General features: G+C 44.8%; 1 pseudogene; it reads right to left on the bottom strand.

The window, feature by feature from the left end:
* Positions 1-3,816: 3,816 nt before the first annotated feature.
* LOC126098387 (5S ribosomal RNA) lies at positions 3,817-3,934 on the bottom strand (annotated as a pseudogene).
* Positions 3,935-20,643: the final 16,709 nt, after the last annotated feature.

Raw genomic sequence — 20,643 nt, 5'->3', positions numbered from 1 at the left:
TCTCACGGCACACGTCTTAGGTAATGGTTTTTCTGTGCTCATGGAAGTCGAAGAGTATGGGACCTCGGACGTCCGAAGAGTATTGGATCTCGGACGTCTTAAAAGATGGTGAGCATGACTTTGCTTGCGAGAACACAGCTTTGAATTTTTTAGGGTGAGATGCCGCTACATTCGTGTCGCTAGTTATCTCACTAAGTTATCCCAAAGAAGCAAATGGAAATTTCAACCGATCTGGTTGTTACGACGCTTCGTACCTCTCCTACTGAACATTCCTTATATTAATACCCCTTATGGCTGTATATGATGTGATGGACTCTAGAAGTTTACCACTAATGGTGTTCAGATGCTATAGGATTCCAGGCGGAATTACTATGCAAGTCTTACAGGATTTTCTTACAGAAATCTAGCAGAGGTACTGCTGAACTTGTCTAACAAAACGCTTGTTTATTTGCGTTATCAGCGTCCATATCACGCCTCTTTGCGGTAGAGGCAATATTACTTTTTTTTGTGCTGAATATCCATTACGTACTTACCCGCCAGGTTATCCGAGAGCGCTAATGCGCTGCTTCCTGGACTCGGGTAGGCGCGCCGGCGCCGGATCGAATCCGCCCGGCGGATTACCGACGTCGGCCGGTGTGTGGGCCATCCTGGATGTGGTTTTTAGGCGGTTTATCACATCCCGCTTGGTGAATACCGGGCTGGTACCCACGTTCCGCCACAGTTACACGACTCGCAGAAATCTGAACACGCCCGCACTATTCCATGGATTACACTAGACGCAGACATGTGGTATACGCTGATTCCATACTGGGAAGGGGGGGGGGGGTGGAGGGGATGGTATCAGGAAGGGCAACTGGCGACCCCTTAAAATTAACCTTTCCATTTCCGTTCCTAACCATGCCGACCCTGCGCAACCGCGGGATAAGGCACTATCAAAAGAAGAAGAAGAACCCATTACGTACTTGGTCGTACGAATCAACAGTTATTTGCGTCTACCACATATATAAGAAATACTCCTTATGACTGGATCTGCTTTAGCAGAATTGTGCTGCGATGTAGAACGCCTTCCGAAAATGTGAGAACACAGAAGCGACCTGTTCAATGCATCTACTGTTTGTAGAATATCATGTGGGGATAAAGCACGGGTGTTGTTTCCTGAACCTATGCAAATATTTCGAACGAACCTACTTTCTATCGATAAATGTCATTGTCCTAGCTAACAATATGCACTGCGGCTCTGCCTAACGTTAGGAATACTGATCCCTAATTCAACGGAACTGTGTTCTACCCTACTCATGTTGTATCGACCATCGCGGGAACATCAAATGTGGGAGGGATTAGCTATAAATACGAGTTAGAGAACGAGGTAACTTCACAGTGACTTCGATGGGAAATCTAATAGGATACCAGTCAGGGCCTTCCGTCTTTTTCCATTTGACAGTTTCATTTGTATGTTCTTACCAGTAGTGCTTATGTCAAGAAGATCACTCATTAATGATTTTTTTTTAAATGTGCAACTTTATTACAGTGGCATTGCCAAATGAGTAACAATGTGTGGGTTTAGAATCAAGTTGGTACTAATCGCTGAACTGTTTCGGAATCGGAAACCGCTGTGAAGAACAAGATGACATCCTTCTCAGTCTAAACTTTGCTGCAACGGAACACGTTTCCCCTGTCCCGGATACCTCTCCAGAGCAAACAGACGTCTGCAGAGCCCGGCAAAGTGATGAGAGTGGGAGGGCGCTGGAAGCTACGACTTACCAGCAGAGCTACCCGGCTTCAGGAGTTCTTTATTTGACAGGGGGCGGTACCTGCAGCTGTGTGTGTGTGCTACTTCGCTACAGATCCAATAAGTGTCTTCTCGTCCCTGCTCCACATTCCTCCTCTAACGGCAGATTTAGAAAAGTCTGCCTGCAGCAGGGCGACGGCTGTTACCGTATACTGCGTGAGGCAGCATCGGAATTGAACCACCAGGAGGAAAATAAGCTTCTCTTAAAAGAAACAGCACGGCTTAAGAAACGCCATTCTTGTGCAAAATACCTCACATTTGTCTCACACGACTTCTTGCGAATACCTGGCATAGTGGGTAAGTACACTCCTGGAAATGGAAAACAGAACACATTGACACCGGTGTGTCAGACCCACCATATTTGCTCCGGACACTGCGAGAGGGCTGTACAAGCAATGATCACACGCACGGCACAGCGGACACACCAGGAACCGCGGTGTTGGCCGTCGAATGGCGCTAGCTGCGCAGCATTTGTGCACCGCCGCCGTCAGTGTCAGCCAGTTTGCCGTGGCATACGGAGCTCCATCGCAGTCTTTAACACTGGTAGCATGCCGCGACAGCGTGGACGTGAACCGTATGTGCAGTTCACGGACTTTGAGCGAGGGCGTATAGTGGGCATGCGGGAAGCCGGGTGCACGTACCGCCGAATTGCTCAACACGTGGGGCGTGAGGTCTCCACAGTACATCGATGTTGTCGCCAGTGGTCGGCGGAAGGTGCACGTGCCCGTCGACCTGGGACCGGACCGCAGCGACGCACGGATGCACGCCAAGACCGTAGGATCCTACGCAGTGCCGTAGGGGACCGCACCGCCACTTCCCAGCAAATTAGGGACACTGTTGCTCCTGGGGTATCGGCGAGGACCATTCGCAACCGTCTCCATGAAGCTGGGCTACGGTCCCGCACACCGTTAGGCCGTCTTCCGCTCACGCCCCAACATCGTGCAGCCCGCCTCCAGTGGTATCGCGACAGGCGTGAATGGAGGGACGAATGGAGACGTGTCGTCTTCAGCGATGAGAGTCGCTTCTGCCTTGGTGCCAATGATGGTCGTATGCGTGTTTGGCGCCGTGCAGGTGAGCGCCACAATCAGGACTGCATACGACCGAGGCACACAGGGCCAACACCCGGCATCATCGTGTGGGGAGCGATCTCCTACACTGGCCGTACACCACTGGTGATCGTCGAGGGGACACTGAATAGTGCACGGTACATCCAAACCGTCATCGAACCCATCGTTCTACCATTCCTAGACCGGCAAGGAAACTTGCTGTTCCAACAGGACAATGCACGTCCGCATGTATCCCGTGCCACCCAACGTGCTCTAGAAGGAGTAAGTCAACTACCCTGGCCAGCAAGATCTCCGGATCTGTCCCCCATTGAGCATGTTTGGCACTGGATGAAGCGTCGTCTCACGCGGTCTGCACGTCCAGCACGAACGCTGGTCCAACTGAGGCGCCAGGTGGAAATGGCATGGCAAGCCGTTCCACAGGACTACATCCAGCATCTCTACGATCGTCTCCATGGGAGAATAGCAGCCTGCATTGCTGCGAAAGGTGGATATACACTGTACTAGTGCCGACATTGTGCATGCTCTGTTGCCTGTGTCTATGTGTCTGTGGTTCTGTCAGTGTGATCATGTGATGTATCTGACCCCAGGAATGTGTCAATAAAGTTTCCCCTTCCTGGGACAATGAATTCACGGTGTTCTTATTTCAATTTCCAGGAGTGTAGTTTCTGTGTGCTTCGATTTACGATCCACACCGTCGACTGATAACCGACTGTCACTGCCTACTATCAGCGCTACTGTGATCACTGGTAGAAACTCCTCCCGCACAGGCCATGAAGGCCCAAAGGTATCGACCGGCCGCCGTGTCATCCTCAGCCCTCAGGCGTCACTGGATGCGGATACGGAGGGGCATGTGGTCAGCACACCGCTCTCCCGGCCGGATGTCAGTTTCAGAGTCCAGAGCCGGTACTTCTCAATCAAGCAGCTCCTCAGTTTGCCTCACAGGGCTGAGTCCACCCCGCTTGCCAACAGCGCTCGGCAGACCGGATGGTCACCCATCCAAGTGCTAGCCCAGCCCGACAGCACTTAATTTTGGTGATCTGACGGGAACCGGTGTTGCCACTGTGGCAAGGCCGTTGGCTGTGATGACTGGTAACAGTAATTTATTAGTACCATCACGTATGTAATACCATATTTTAGATAAATATTTCTCTCCTTTCCCTCCATTTTTTCACATTGAATTGAAAGGGAGTACTTTATTATTTCTAAGATTATAGCCGGTTAGCCAGTTCAGTACATCCACCATCATCTCATCCGGATTACACGGTAACGAGTCGGCATAAATGTTTCTCAATGGACCGTGTAGTGTTCACATTGTTTCGTTATTCCTTCACCGAGCCTAATGATGCAAGTTAGTTTGCACTTCTTAGTCCCTGTATCTCGTCTGCTTGTCACCCATATTTTCGTTGCGGTGAATGTAATATTAGTACTTTCTTGAGAAATGACATCAGTCGTTTTTATATGTTGCAAATGTATTTACGGCTCATTTTGTGTCTCCCAAATTTTGTGGTATTCGCAAATATTACACGTCATTAGCGTGCACATTTGCTACATTTATAGGACATTTTGATTGATTCTGTGTATTTGATGATGCCCACTGAGTGGAAAGAAATATTCCACCACCGTAGTTTATCTAAGATGTGCTGAAGTAGTGTGTTTAATATGAAGGATATATTCAAAACAATTTCGGTTTGGTAAATTCAGTCACTAGTGACTGTTTTTGTACATCCATCCTTGACTGGATGTCTATGGGACCACGTCCATTGACTATTGTAAGAAAATGAAACGCCTACAGCCGTTCTTATGAGGTCGTTTATTGTGTACTACCAGTTTCGGCGTTTCAATGTACCATCTTCAGGCCTCAGTTGATGCTGGAGGGGTTATCATGATCCTTATATACGATGCATCAGTAGCCAACATAACTGGTTTACGCAGACTATCTGTAACTGTGACGTCGTCTCTCTGACCATCAACTCAGAAACTACAACCGACTGTCACTGCCTACTATCAGCACTACTGTGATCACTGGTAGAAACTCCTCCGGCACAGGCCATGAAGGCCCAAAGTGTAGCCTGTCACAAAAAAATTGGCACAATCCGATGACGCTTGGCTTGCTGCCTCAAAAATGTTAGATCCATACGCTCCTAGCGGCAGAACACGGAATTACAAGAACTCTGCCTGGGTTTATTTGGGTATCCATTCGTATAACTTATTTGATCTTTTTTTGTAAAACAAATAGTGCGTATTTAGAAATGGAAAATGGAAATGAGCGTTGGGCGTCATTGGCCGGGAGGCCCCTTACGGGGCAGGTCCGGCCGCCTTGGTGCAGGTCTTATTACATTCGACGCCGCATTGGGCGACCTGCGCGCCGGATGGGGATGAAATGATGATGAAGACAACACAACACCCATCCCTGAGCGGAGAAAATCCCCGACCCACTCGGTAATCGAACCGGGCCCGTAGGACGGGAATGCGTCACGCTGACCACTTTTTTTTGTCTCTCTCATTTAGTTCTATATTGTCCGTTGAATTTGTTCGGGGCAAGCGTCCGAAGACACCCGTTTAGGTTCTTAATTGATCCATTTTTTTATTACAGAGGGTAGTTAACGCTTTGACCGAACACGTTGGGCTACCGCGCCGGCACGATTCAGCAATCGGGGCGGTCATATTTAGACATAAAGTCATTAAAGTAATATTGATCACTGTGTTTGTGACTCCGTTTCTTACAAGAGAATGCAGACTTAAGATGGACAGTAGCAGTCAAGAGTGCCGCGTCATAAAATAACCTAATGATATATTGCGACCGCTGGCTTTATTTTCTTGTACAAATTGGGTCGCGTAGACCTTTGTGAAAGTTGGGGCTCTGTGGCCAGTCTGAAGTGAGCAGAGCTAACTGACTTTGTGCAGAGACCTTGCTGTGCGGTGGACCGGACGGCCGGCGATGTTGAACCTGCACTTAGCGCTGTGTGCGAAGCGGGCTGGACGCCTCTGATCACGGGGACCTCGGCTGTATCGAGAACAAGCTGGTGAGGGTCGGAGGTCGGACTGAAGTCCACGCTGATAGCGCCAGCCAATATCAGCGTCACTCAGCGTCGCGCCCGCTGCCTCCTCGCAGAGGCTTAAAACTATTCTCACACACTACGCACTACACATTTGACAGTGTGAAACAGACATTCCGCCGTATAGAAAACACACTACTTGTGGAACAAATTAGCATCTGACGACTAAAAGGACAGTCAAATCATATCTCCTAAATGATAAATCATAAACATCAACCAACCTACGTGCACTGCCAGACAGCTATCAGCATTCATGTTGTTCTTGTCTGTTACTTGATGTAATCTAACGTTCTTCCTTCAGCTCGTCGTCGCGGTCATTTTTTTGTTACTTGGAATTCAAGAATGTCTAAGGCGCACTTACAGTGTCCGAAGATCTTCATTGCTTGCTATCTTGGCAATATGTATACTTTGGCAGTAGCCAATAGGGAGACTGTATCTGGTAGCTATTAAGAATAACTGGAGCTGCGCACCATAAGAATTGATTTCACTTTCAGCGTAGTCCGAGGCCAAGGTTAGGTTGGAATGTGACAATCTGCATGTGAGTTGGCGAAGCTAACGAATCTCAACATGAAATTGCTACTTTCGTAATAGACTTCTGTGTAACATAGCCCGAGATAGACGTTCCTCATTGGAATGAGGTACTATTATATCATTGTGGTGTGCCTACTTATCATTGTGGTGTGCCTACTGTAAGACCTTCGATACAAACACCATCAGATTATTTGACTTGTCGCTCTAACGAAGTATGCGAGTGTCAGCAATAAGTCTCGTGGTCTTATCGTGGTGTGTTTATCTTCTGCCGTTAGGTCAGACGATAGAAATGCCACTTGCACACTTAGAGTAGGAGATTGACGGTGACCAACTTTAAACAGAACTTGATTAATTTTCACACACACTTATTAAAATAATAAAAAGCATAGATATTACGTAACTTGGTTCGGGATGCTGTTTACAATTGACAATCTGAAGTTCCTTTCGTCTTGGTACGTTAACCTTATTCTCACATATCTCTGATACTTGACAAAGTGTCTATACATTTATCTTCATGGCTATGTACAGGAATATGATAATCTTATTAGGCGCAGACTGAAACTTGACTACAGACTAATGCAGACTGACTAATCGGAGGTCTGTACACTCGTTATAATACCTCGCGCGTTCAGGTATCACTGCGCGAGTGTGATCCGCGAGGAGAAAAGGTTCTACGTTAGCAGCAATCTCATTGGCTGCGTTACATATTAATACGCGGATCGGTGGAATCAGAATTTGGTCCGTCTCTAAGACAGCGCCACCTCGTAGTGCGGAGACGGACGAGCGCTGCGCCTGCACTGTTGTGCTTAGCGGGGCGCGCTCTAGTGGGAAAGTTGTGTACGCGCTAACTGCGCGCAACTATGGACACAACAATCATATTACCGACTTTACCGAAAATTCCAAAGATATGTTTAAAGTGCAGCCTAACAGAAGAAAACACCAGCTAACTTTATTTATGAACCACAGGGAATTAGGAACGAACTTTCTGACTGGCTACCGACAACCGTTTCACGATTCGTTTTATGCAGTTCCCATCGTTGATCAAGCGAGTTGCCACCAACGTCTGCACGCAATGCACCAGCGGTGGACACCCTAAGTGCACTTTTAACCAGCAAAGCCCCTCCTTGGTCCATACCATCCATTTGCCTGGATACCTGTACCACCCACCTCCGTTTCGTTTTCATTACGGCCCAGTTACGTCTTGCTCTGCAGTCTGTTCACAGATCAATTTGCTTTACTGTGTCTCCTGGTGATACCCTGCATACAAGCTAGCGTTGCTATCTCTGGGTCACGGGGTCCCAGGTTCGATTCCTGGCTGGGTTTGGGATTTTTCTCTGCCCTTGGACTGGGTGTTTGTGTTGCACTCATTATTTCATCATCGTCCTCTTTATTCGTGACTGTGGCTAGACTAGTTTGTGAAAAAATTGGGACTTTGTACTGCCGCTGATGACCGTGACGTTGAGCGCGCCGCAAACCAAGCATCATCATCATCATCATCATCTGCATACAACTGTGCATATATCACATTGCAGCGCCCAGTTTTCTAATGTTATTCGTTGTTTCTTGTTTTTAAAAAAGTGCGTTTCCGTAGCTGAGTGGTCATCGCGGCTGATTGCCATGCGGAGGACCTGGTTAGATTCCTGGTACTGCTAGAGATTTTTCCATGATTGGAGGACTGGAACGGGGTGGACTCAGCCTCGGGCTGTCAATTGAGGAGCTATCTGGCGGAGTAGGTAGCAGCTTCACAAGACTGACAGCGGCCGGGACAGCGGTGTGCTGCCACCACGCCAAAAGTGTTCAAATGTGTGTGAAATCTTATGGGACTTAACTGCTAAGGTCATCAGTCCCTAAGCTTAAACACTACTTAACCTGAATTATCCTAAGGACAAACACACACACCCATGCCCGAGGGAGAACTCGAACCGCCGCCGGGACCAGCCGCACAGTCCATGACTGCAGCGCCTGAGACCGCTCGGCTAATCCCGCGCGGCCGGCACCACGCCCCACCATACCCCATCCAATAACCTCACTGGCAGAGGACGCCACTGCTTTTCGTGTCAGAAACGTCGGACGACATTTGTTCAGTGCTTTTTCTGATGTTCCAGCAGCACGAATGGCTATCACTGTCAAAGTTTCACCCTCCATTGCTTTTGGCGGACTGGAGTCGAGGCAGCGGCCGGAGATTATACCCTACCTGACAAAATAATTGTGGCACCCAGAAGAGATTTCACTACACCTAACCTATACTGTAGCACACTATACGTGTCGAGGAATCGTGGGAGCTGTACATGGTAAGATGGGGAGAGCAGAGGTGGGTTGGGGTGGGAGTGGAGGGAGGCTGGGTGGTGAGGCACTGTGTTTGTGTGTGTGTGTGTGTGTGTGTGTGTGTGTGTGTGTGTGTGTGTGTGACAGTAGAGAGAGAGAGAGATTTTTTATATGATAAACGGTGAAATGGTTTGAATATTGTTGTTATTGCTGTTTTGGTCATCCCTACAGTGTGTGCTACGGTATACGCTACGTGACCCATGTTTTGGAAGGAACATGCACTTTGTGCTTCTAGTATATACAGAAGAACACATGGCTGCTTTAAAAGGACGTGAAAATGAATATAAGTAAAGAAAGCGGAACTGTGTACGTGTAAATAGATAATTTAAATGAGCTCCCAAGAATTACTACTACAATTCTGCTATCAAAATGTGTGTAATTAAATAATTTTCTTTATACTATAGACTATGCATGGGCGATCTTTGGTAATCCGCAGACCTGATTCACCTACTTACCTAAGCTGACTGGCTGCCTCGTCAGGTGGCGCGACAGCAACGCTCCTGGCGCATGAAGTCGAAACTATAGTGTCCGTGACGTCGATGTTCATAGGGTAAAGCACCGATATGAATGGCACCACTTTTTTGACAAGCCATGTCAACTATCTGTGCTGCGTTGCTGAGAGTACATTCAATTTGTGTTCACCACATCTTCAGATTTTTGCATCTATTTACGCGTTGTCGACACTGTTTCATGACTTACGGCGTTTTACAATAGATGTCTTCAAAAGTTCCGATGCAGAACTCTGTAACGCCGTTAATAAAGAAAGAATGTTCGCGACTCCTAAAGAAATGTAAACATTAGAAGCTGGGATGCTAGGCATTTTTAAATGTCATCATGGAGATATAACCTTTGATAACCAAAGCAACTAGGGAGATAAACCATTACATCACTTTCAGTTTCAACAGTTGCAATGTCATCATGGAGATATAACCTTTGATAACCAAAGCAACTAGGGAGATAAACCATTACATCACTTTCAGTTTCAACAGTTGCAACGTCCAGAATGGATAAGGCTTATTTACTGATGTTAATAGGACAGAAACACAAAATGTGTCAGTGATATAAGCAATTCCAGTCGACAAGTAATTGTGAGAAACTTGGTGATTTTTGGCTACAGGCAGGTCATTTGATAGTTTGAAGCAAACAATTTTTAAATGTTTTCCCAAAAATACTTTTGATGAGTGATCACGTAAGCATAAGTTGTTTCTGTAACACTAAATAAATTAAGCAATAATTTCTTTCTTCGTTTTGAAAGTTTGGAAATCTAAAGCGTTTGAACATAGAATAAAGCGGCTGCATTTGTCATAGGCCAGTCTGAAAGATTTGCAGCCAACAGAATGTCGAATAGTTAAACCTACAATTCTCAGCCTCACTCGCTCATCACGTTTCCGACTTTGATAAAGGTCGGATTGTAGCCTATCGCGATTGCGGTTTATCGTATCGTGACATTGCTGCTCGCGTTGGTCGAGATCCAATGACTGTTAGAAGAATACGGAATCGGTGGGTTGAGGAGGGTAATACGGAATGCCGTGCTGGATCCCAACGGCCTCCTATCACTAGCAGTCCAGATGACAGGCATATTATCCGCATGGCTGTAATGGATCGTGCAGCCACGTCTCGATCACTGAGTCAACAGATGGGGACGTTTGCAAGACAACAACCATCTGCACGAACAGTTCGACGACGTTTGCAGCAGCATGGACTACCAGCTCGGTGACCATGGCTGCGGTTACCCTTGACGCTGCATCACAGACAGGAGCGCCAGCGATGGTGTACTCAACGACGAACCTGGGTGCACGAATGGCAAAACGTCATTTTTTCGGATGAATCCAGGTTCTGTTTACAGCATCATGATGGTTGCATCCGTGTTTGGTGACATCGCGGTGAACGCACATTGGAAGCGTGTATTCGTTATCGCCATACTGGTGTATCACCCAGCGTGATGGTATGGGGTGCCATTGGTTACACGTTTCGGTCACCTCTTGTTCGCACTGTCGGCACTTTGAATACTGGACGTTACATTTTAGATGTGTTACGACCCGTGGCTCTACCCTTAATTCGATCCCTGCAAAACCCTACATTTCTGCAGGATAATGCACGACCGCATGTTGCAGGTCGTGTACGGGCCTTTCTGGATACAGAAAATGTTGGACTGCTGCCCTGGCCAGCACATTCTCTAGTTCTCTCACTAATTGAAAACGTCTGGTCATTGGTGGCCGAGAAACTGGCTCGTCACAATACGCCAGTCACTACCCTTGATGAACTGTGGTATCGTGTTGAAGCTGCATGGACAGCTGTACCTGTACACGCCATCCAAGCTCTGTTTGACTCAATACCCAGGCGTATCAAGGCCGTTATTACGGCCAGAGGTTGTTGTTCAGGGCACTGATTTCTCAGGATCTATGCACCCAAACTGCGTAAAAATGTAATCACATGTCAGTTCTAGTATAATATATTTGACCAATGAATACCCGTTTATCACCTGCATTTCTTCTTGGTGTAGCAATTTTAATGGCCAGTGGTGTAGATTATCAGCCGACGAAGAATGTCGTCTCGATGGCACATTTTGACGTGCGCTGTTCGTAATCTGTCGAGGTGCTGCGGGTCGACTGCAGTTAAGCAACGGAACTTCAGCTGGAGATGACCCGAATGAAACTTTTCATCAAGATGACGCTCTCACCCGACCGATAACCCTAGAAGCATTCATCGGCTGATCGTAGACAGCGTGACTAGCGCCCGTGCCATTTGATCTCTCGTCGAACCCGGGCGCGGAGGTCTACTGGACAGGTGTCTGAGGTTCGGTCGCACAGACAATGGCCCCCCTCAGCCACGTCGCAGGATCATCTGATACGCCCACTGGCCCGGCCGCGTGGCGGCCGGCGCGCGCATCTGATACGCCGCCATTAGCTGCGTCGTAATTATCACCATTACGACGTCCTGCTTATGTTACGGACAGACCATTAGCGGTCTCGGTCCGCTATTCAAGAGCGCGCCGCAGAAAGCAATTTCATTGTTCTTGAAGCTGGCGGGGGTCGGAGTGGCGGTCAGCGGCTCGCGCGCGCTCGCGGTTACACCAACTCATTTCACACGCGCACACTTGTTCTTCGCTTTAATTAATAGAGCTCCTGGGGGCTTTTTTTATCCCCTTCTGTACTTTCTTTATTTCAGTACAATCTCCATCCAAATGAGTATAAGACTACGCTAATGAGGAACGTATCAAGAATCTTTCTTTGCAAAATTGCTGGGCTACGCTCCGTGGTTTCAACTCTATTTTTGGGCTCACATTCTTTTTGTTTTTGCACTCTCAGAAATGAAAGTGAATTTCGACTTGCTGGTAGAGTGTACCGATTAAGGTTTCTTCACACGGGGCGCGTGACTTCAACCAGGTCCTAGACCAGACACCAAGGGGTACTGAATGGAACTGCGGAGAAAATAAATTTGTGGCGCAACACAGCTATAATCGGTTGATAGGACACATAAAAATTTAGTATTGGTGGGAAGTGGGGGGCGGGAGAGGGGGGCAATTGTAGAGGGAGACCGAAAGATGAATACAGTATGCAGATGCAGATCGATGTGGATTGCGGTGGTTAGTCCGAGGTGAAAGTGAATGATGATGGTCGAAGTAGAGAGGATATAAAAGGTAGACTGGCAATGGCAAGGAAAGCGTTTCTGAAGAAGAGAAATTTGTTAATATCGAGTATAGATTTAAGTGTCAGGAAGTCGTTTCTGAAAGTATTTGTATGGAGTGTAGCCGTGTATGGAAGTGAAACGTGGACGATAGTTTAGACAAGAAGAGAATAGAAGCTTTCGAAATGTGGTGATGCTGAAGATTAGATGGGTAGATCACTTTACTAACGAGGAGGTATTGAATAGAATTGGAAGAAGAGAAATTTGTGGCGCATCTTGACTAGAAGAAGGGATCGATTGGTAGGGCATATTCTGAGGCATCAAGGGATCACCAATTTAGTATTGGAGGGCTGCGTGGAGGCTAAAAATCGTAGAGGGAGACCAAGAGATGAATACACCAAACAGATTCAGAAGGATGTAGGTTGCAGTAAGTACTGGGAGGTGAAGAAGCTTGCGCAGGATAGAGTAGCATGGAGAGCTGCATCAGTTCAGTCTTCGGACGGAAGATGACAACAACACGTTCCAAGAACCCCTTGATGTCTCATAATGTGTCATATCAACCGATTATAGCTAGGTTGCGCCACAAATTTCTTTTCTCCCCAGTTCCATCCAGTACCTCCACATTCATTACGGGATGTAACCATCTAATCTTCAGCATTTGTTTCCACGTACATATTATTAAGATCGTAGAAAATCTGGCTCATATGTAGGATAAACGACAATTGTTCGTGAAAGAGAGTAAATAAATCATCATGACACCAGAAGTATTCTCCGTGACATATCGAATGGCGGTATGCGGAATGCTGATGTAGATGTAGAATTACGACGCCCATTATGCTAAAAAGAGATATTCAACAAGACGCCAAATTCTGTTGGAGAAAAACATTGACAACTAACAATGTTTTAAGAATCTAAGTGCTTAGGCGTCCTCGACCAGTTTCAGTTCAGACAGAAAACTTTTCGACATTAAACTGACTCATTATATAAAACTACGAATGAACTGTAAACTATATCCCTACCCATATCCCTGCAAAAAATTGTATAAAGACGGTTTTAATCATCGACAGCCATTTTCAACATTTTATTAAAATAAATGAGATTAGAACGAATTGTTTTTGACAAATCTTCAATGCACCCGTGCCTTGTAAGATCACGTTTTCATAGTCCACAAGCTAAAATACACAGCCCTAAGGTACTGCACATGGACTTCAAAGGGAAGTAATACCATAAGACGCCCGTCTTCCTCAATAGATGTCTCTCTTCCTCAGTGGAAAATTGCTTCGCATCACATTGTTCCAGACTGTCCTGAAAGTTAAGAATATCTGAGTTGCCTGATCTTACTGTCAGATTCCAGATTACTACGTCAAAAATGCGTCATTTTATACATTCACGTCCGCGTTCGTGGCACTTGTGAACACGGCTTTTGATCTCTAGCGTGCGAGTCAGAGAGGTGAACAACATGATAATCGTGTTAGCATTAAAGGCAGTTCGTCTTTTACATCGTTCAGCACAAGTGTGGATTGTAAACTGTTTCCTAGATCCGTCTGGACAAATTCTGGGCTGATTTCCCATTTCCAACTCGGAAATGCGAAACGGTATTTATACCACTCAGAGACAGACAGCAATACGTAAATCCTTCCATTTTAACGCAAATGGTGCTTAGGCAACTAGAATCTGATCAAGGGAGACCCCATGAAGAAATTGGGGGAAGTGAATGTCGTGCTTTTAGAGCGTAAACTACGTAAATTACATCTGAATATTGAGGAACAATCCACTATCTCATACACTAGGCAAAGGGATGTTTTTCTATAAAGAGATGTTTTTTGCGTTTTGTTTTCACATCCTTTGTGAAACATCTGTCACTTTACGGTTTTGATCTGAAGTATTCTTTGCTTTACATGAATCAATTCCATGAATCCGGCGCAAGGGGATTCGTAGTATGAGGAAAGAAGTCAAAGATATATGGTTTATTTATATGACACGATGAAATCACGTTTAAGAAAAACTGTGGTATTATACTGATAATATTAATTGTTATTCAGACTTAAATCTGTGAAGTTACTGTTCGATACAGTATAAGTAGTTTTTTTTTTTCAAAAATCAGAAAAGGTCTGAAACGCCACCGCATTAGTACAAGACATTTAATAAGCCCCGGCAGGCAGATGGCAGATTTTTGATTATGTAAATTATTGTGAGATAAACAAAAAAAAATTTTGAATTTTGGATTTAATTTTTATAACACGCTTGCATATTCTGAAAATATTGCCTCCGTCAGTTGAGTTTCCCGAATAATGATTCCATATCTCATTATTAAAATACATAAGCCAAACTTCATTCTTTATTTGAATTGGCCCTAAAATATAATCATGCATACTGCAAATGCAGCTGAACTCTTTTATTTCGTCCTGTTATATCGGTAACGCTGCTTTATCATCTGCATACTCAATCACCATTTTCCTTTCTCCTCCTGCTATTATGCATCTTAATTTTTATAAAGTTTTTCTTGTTAATTTCTCGGCATAAATATTGAATAGCGGTGTTTAAAAATTAAAGCTTCAGTATTCGCACACGACATTGTACACTGGCTGCTTCTTCTTCCACTGGCGGTCCTCATTCTGTTGACTACTGCAACAGCGGTTAGCACAGTACGTTGCTACAATCTTTGAATAAGATATTAAATGGAAGTCGTAAAACCGTAGAATCGATGAAGTGTTTCTCGACTGTTTATCTTAGGTGATGAAAGGTTTTGTGTTCGTGGAAGGGCGGAGACAATACAGAATGTCAGTTCGCCAAGGATTAGTGATGGATACACAGAAGAAACAAGTCTTTGCAATTTACAACACATCTTAAATCATAACATCACTGCTGAAATTATTGGTTACTACTGTTTTGGAAATATGTATTATGAGACACTGAACAAGTGGCTTCCTTCAACTTGTTTGAATGACAGCAGTAATTTTTGTGACAGTGCGTTCACACACCACTTGTGAGTCGTTGGCGACGGATGCGGTACATCGGACGTGCAGCAGGGCGAATTCCAGTCTTCGAAGAATGACAGATGAAGGGGAACTGGTCAGACGATTTATGACGGGAGCCGATTATGAATGAATGCTGTCCAATTAGAGTGACCTTTAAGACAGCGCTAGCAGAGCGCTGTTTCTTCCTCGCAAGTTATTCCACTTCTACACGACTCCTGCTGCATCAAGAATATTCGAAATGACTTTGGCTCTGAGTCGCTTGTTGTCGAAAGAACTGTATTTTCCGTGTACTCCCTGACAAACGCAAAGGCGTGGTATTCTGGGACTATATTATCAATGACTTAAACTGAAACCATTCACCACGTGCATTTTGTAGCGATGTGAATGAAGTGAACACGTAGGTTCAGTCGTAGGCAAAGTTTATTGGCAGTACGCTGGGAAAATGCAATAAGTCTATGAAGGAGCTTGTGTCCCATCCTAAGAAATTGATTAAGTGTAAGAAATCCATACCAAATAGGACTGACAAGGTATGTTGAGCCTACACAAAGAAAGGGAGTACAAATGGTCTCAGATTTGTTTGACAGCATACATGGTGAGCATGATGGAGGCGCTGAAAATTTAAACTGGCAGATGCTTGATGATAGACACCAACTTTTCGCAAAGGTTACTCATACATTTTTGCGAACCAATACTGAGGAATCGAAGAATATGTTACAACCACCTACGTATCGTTCCCGAAGTGCCGTGAAGACGAGCTAGACAAATCTGAGAGCGCACAGGTACGTTTAAGCAGACATTCTTCCCGTTCTACAATATGAGTGGAAAGGCAAGAAACGCTTATATTTGGTCCGATGGGAAGTTCTTTCTGCCACGCATTGCTTGACTGTGGTTTGCGACATTCAAATGCATGTATTGACAGGTAGTCAGTGATGAGGAAAATGAAACTGATTCAGACTGCACTAGACGGCAAACTGTGTATGTTCATCTTGAGTTTGGAGTTCTGATGTCCGTATTTGCTTTTTGATGGGATCTGCCTTGAGCAGAACATAATCTTTTCTCTTCTTCAATTACCCACAAATGCTTCGCTGGAGTTTTAGCATCATCAGTGGCCTTTTACTTTATTTCTATTAAATAATAAGAAAAGTGCTATTTACTATTTATGCACATGTAAATTCCAATTTTTGAAGAAAGTACAGGGCTATTACAAATGATTGAAGCGATTTCATAAATTCACTGTAGCTCCATTCATTGACATATGGTCACGACACACTACTAATACGTAGAAAAACTCATAAATTTTTGTTCGGCTGAAGCCGCACTTCAGGTTTCTGCCGTCAGAGCGCTCGAGAGCGCAGTGAGACAAAATGGCGACAGGAGCCGAGAAAGCGTATGTCGTGCTTGAAATGCACTCACATCAGTCAGTCATAACAGTGCAACGACACTTCTGGACGAAGTTCGACAAAGATCCACCAACTGCTAACTCCACTCGGCGATGGTATGCGCAGTTTAAAGCTTCTGGATGCCTCTGTAAGGGGAAATCAACGGGTCGGCCTGCAGTGAGCGAAGAAACGGTTGAACACGTGCGGGCAAGTTTCACGCGTAGCCCGCGGAAAATTGGCTCATGCCAGAACTGGAGACCGACAGCGCCGACTTCATCTTTCAACAGGATGGTGCTCCACCGCACTTCCATCATGATGTTCGGCATTTCTTAAACAGGAGATCGGAAAACCGATGGATCGGTCGTGGTGGAGATCATGATCAGCAATTCATGTCATGGCCTCCACGCTCTCCCAACTTAACCCCATGCGATTTCTTTCTGTGGGGTTATGTGAAAGATTCAGTGTTTAAACCTCCTCTACCAAGAAACGTGCCAGAACTGCGAGCTTGCATCAACGATGCTTTCGAACTCATTGATGGGGACATGCTGCGCCGAGTGTGGGAGGAACTTGATTATCGGCTTGATATCTGCCGAATCACTAAAGGGGCACATATCGAACATTTGTGAATGCCTAAAAAAACTTTTTGAGTTTTTGTATGTGTGTGCAAAGCATTGTGAAAATATCTCAAGTACTAAAGTTATTGTAGAACTGTGAAATCGCTTCAATCATTTGTAATAACCCTGTATTTACAACTCTGAAAAACAGACAAGGATTTCTCTGTGCTTACCTTGTTACCATATGCAGTGGTTTTCCTAGTTTCATATGTTTTGCGTTAGAGTTGTTTTCCTTTGACGGTCTCTCGTTTACAGCTATATAGTACTTAATGTAGAGACGTTATTTACATCGAAATTTTACGACTGGGAATGATATGGTTAGGCCTAACATTAATTGATTTTATGTAGAATATTGTGTGTGTTTATGTGTGTGTGTGTGTGTGTGTGTGTGTGTGTACGTGCGTGTGCGTATGTTTATGGTAAGGCAGAGAATTGAGTTCCGTTGCAGAGAGCTGTGAATTCGTTTATTCTTTGTATTAATTTTGATAGGTTTCCTGATTTATTAGTTTGTGTGTGTGTGTGGGGGGGGGGGGGCATTTGGTGGATATCAGAGTTGTTAAGTCGGTGTTGACTGTTGGGCTGTGCTTCATTAGTTTTCTTTGCATTATCTTTTAAACAGGCTATTTTCAGTCCCTGTTTTTTGAATATGGTTATATGTGTACAGATAGTAAATAGCATTTTTCCTGTTGCCCAAGGAAAAGAAATAAAAGACCACTGATGATGCAGAAACTTCAGGGAAATATATCTGGGTATTAGAAGATAAAAAAAAAACGTGTTTTGCTGAAGGTGGGCTCATGCGATTTTTTCCTTTGGGGCTTCATCAAGGATCGTGTGTACATGCCTCCGCTACCAGCAGACCTCCCTGAATTAAGAAACCGGATTGAAGCAGCTGTTGCTACAATCACTGAAGACACACTGATCAACGTTTGGGAAGAACTCGGCTATAGACATGATTTGTGACGTGTGACAAATGGTACTCACAATGAACATTTATAAGGTTCTTGGTAAAACTGTCTGAGTTGCTCTTTCATTTGACATATCATTTATAGCTGTAAGTTTAATGTAATAAATATTATGAAGCGTTAAAACCCCGATATTCATTTATAAACACGCTGTATAACACAGTGGTGCTCCTGTTCTGACATATGTAGCAGAAACTAGAGCAGAAACGAAAAACATGAAACAGAAGTTAATAGCAGTGGAAGTGAAGGTAGTAACAGATCCAAGGAGTAACCATGTGGGACAAAAGAACGAAAGACAAAATGTATGAAGACAATGAAGAAAAGGATGGAGCCTTCAAGAGTAGCTAAAATTTGTAAACATGGACGATCTCAAAGGAAGCAACTACCTGGACCATCACTCAAGAGATGGGACAGCAGTCGGTCCAGTACATCCACGGAATGAGACAGACAAACGGGGCAACCCTAGTCAACAAAAGAAGAAGGTACTGAATCTTTCTATTGACTCTCTGATTATTTCATAGATCAGGAGTGACGAACTAGGTAATATAACATCATGTGTACTCTTTACGAACACTTCGTTACATGAGATATCTACGTCATCCTGCCTCTCTCTTAATCGTATCAGCATACATCACATACCAACGACAAAGTAAGTGGTAAACATTAGTGATAATATGCTTTATTACTTCGCGATGACCAGCGAGCGGGGTTGATAATAGCACGGTACCCTAAATCCAAAGCGCGCACTCGTAAATGTATCACTGTAATATAACACCTTCCAGTAACACTTCTCGGCTCTCTTACTGTACTGTTGTTTCTGCAGTACAGCGTATTATCTCAACAAATGAATGGCTTTGCGCGACTTTTAATGTAATTGTTCTAATTGTCAATCTTTATCCAATAATCATCAGAGGAAATTCGGGTCTAACGTAACCTATAGAAACTGTCTGCCTAGCTTTCATTGTTCGGTTGAAAGCATTATCTTCTGCTAATTGAATTAGGAACTGCGCTCTGTAGCATAACAGGTATTATCTGGGCAAGTTAGCTTAAGTGAACTTACTGTCTGCGCTCATGGCTGATTTGTTGTCGTTTTGTGGTAGTAAATCCATAATGGTGCGTTTCAGAATTACTGTTACCTGTAAAATTTTGCTCAATTCGTTCCTTACCCTATTCTGACCTTATTATCAGGTTTTTTTCTCCATTCTGTATACAGGGTATTAAAAAAGAGCCCATATTTTGAGAGGCGGTAGTATAGACCACAGCAAGACAAAAGTGTCCGGTAAACATAAGCTCTAAAATGCATGCTATAAAAGATACGAGCACTTATTGATCGTCACTGCTTTGATACACTGCAGGCTCTTTGCTATTACGAACGACTTACATAATATAGTAAAGAAATGAGAACACACTCCTCTATTATTGTCCATGGATATAGCATGCAGTGTATACACCGTTGTTTTTTGGCATTGTTACTGTAAATCGTAATCACAGTTTTTGTTAGGTGCAGCACATACATTAGCTCTTATGGAACCATGTTGCGTTGTAATAGGTTTGTGAAATGATTTTACATCATAGTTTTACATTTGCACTTATTAGCATAATAGAAACTTATTATTTCACACTGAAAATGGCAGACATTATCTTCTGTTATGGCCTGGAAAATGGAAACAACAGTGGAGCTACACTCCTGGAAATTGAAATAAGAACACCGTGAATTCATTGTCCCAGGAAGGGGAAACTTTATTGACACATTCCTGGGGTCAGATACATCACATGATCACACTGACAGAACCACTGGCAAATAGACACAGGCAACAGAGCATGCACAATGTCGGCACTAGTACAGTGTATATCCACCTTTCGCAGCAATGCAGGCTGCTATTCTCCCATGGAGACGATCGTAGAGATGCTGGATGTAGTCCTGTGGAACGGCTTGCCATGCCATTTCCACCTGGCGCCTCAGTTGGACCAGCGTTCGTGCTGGACGTGCAGACCGCGTGAGACGACGCTTCATCCAGTCCCAAACATGCTCAATGGGCGACAGATCCGGACATCTTGCTGGCCAGGGTAGTTGACTTACACCTTCTAGAGCACGTTGGGTGGCACGGGATACATGCGGACGTGCATTGTCCTGTTGGAACAGCAAGTTCCCTTGCCGGTCTAGGAATGGTAGAACGATGGGTTCTATGACGGTTTGGATGTACCGTGCACTATTCAGTGTCCCCTCGACGATCACCAGTGGTGTACGGCCAGTGTAGGAGATCGCTCCCCACACCATGATGCCGGGTGTTGGCCCTGTGTGCCTCGGTCGTATG

The sequence above is a fragment of the Schistocerca cancellata genome, chromosome 1, assembly GCF_023864275.1.
Source record: "Schistocerca cancellata isolate TAMUIC-IGC-003103 chromosome 1, iqSchCanc2.1, whole genome shotgun sequence".
NCBI lineage: Eukaryota > Metazoa > Arthropoda > Insecta > Orthoptera > Acrididae > Schistocerca > Schistocerca cancellata.
The sequence above is the reverse complement of the archived record's forward strand: the minus strand, read 5'-3'. Positions and strand labels throughout refer to the sequence as shown.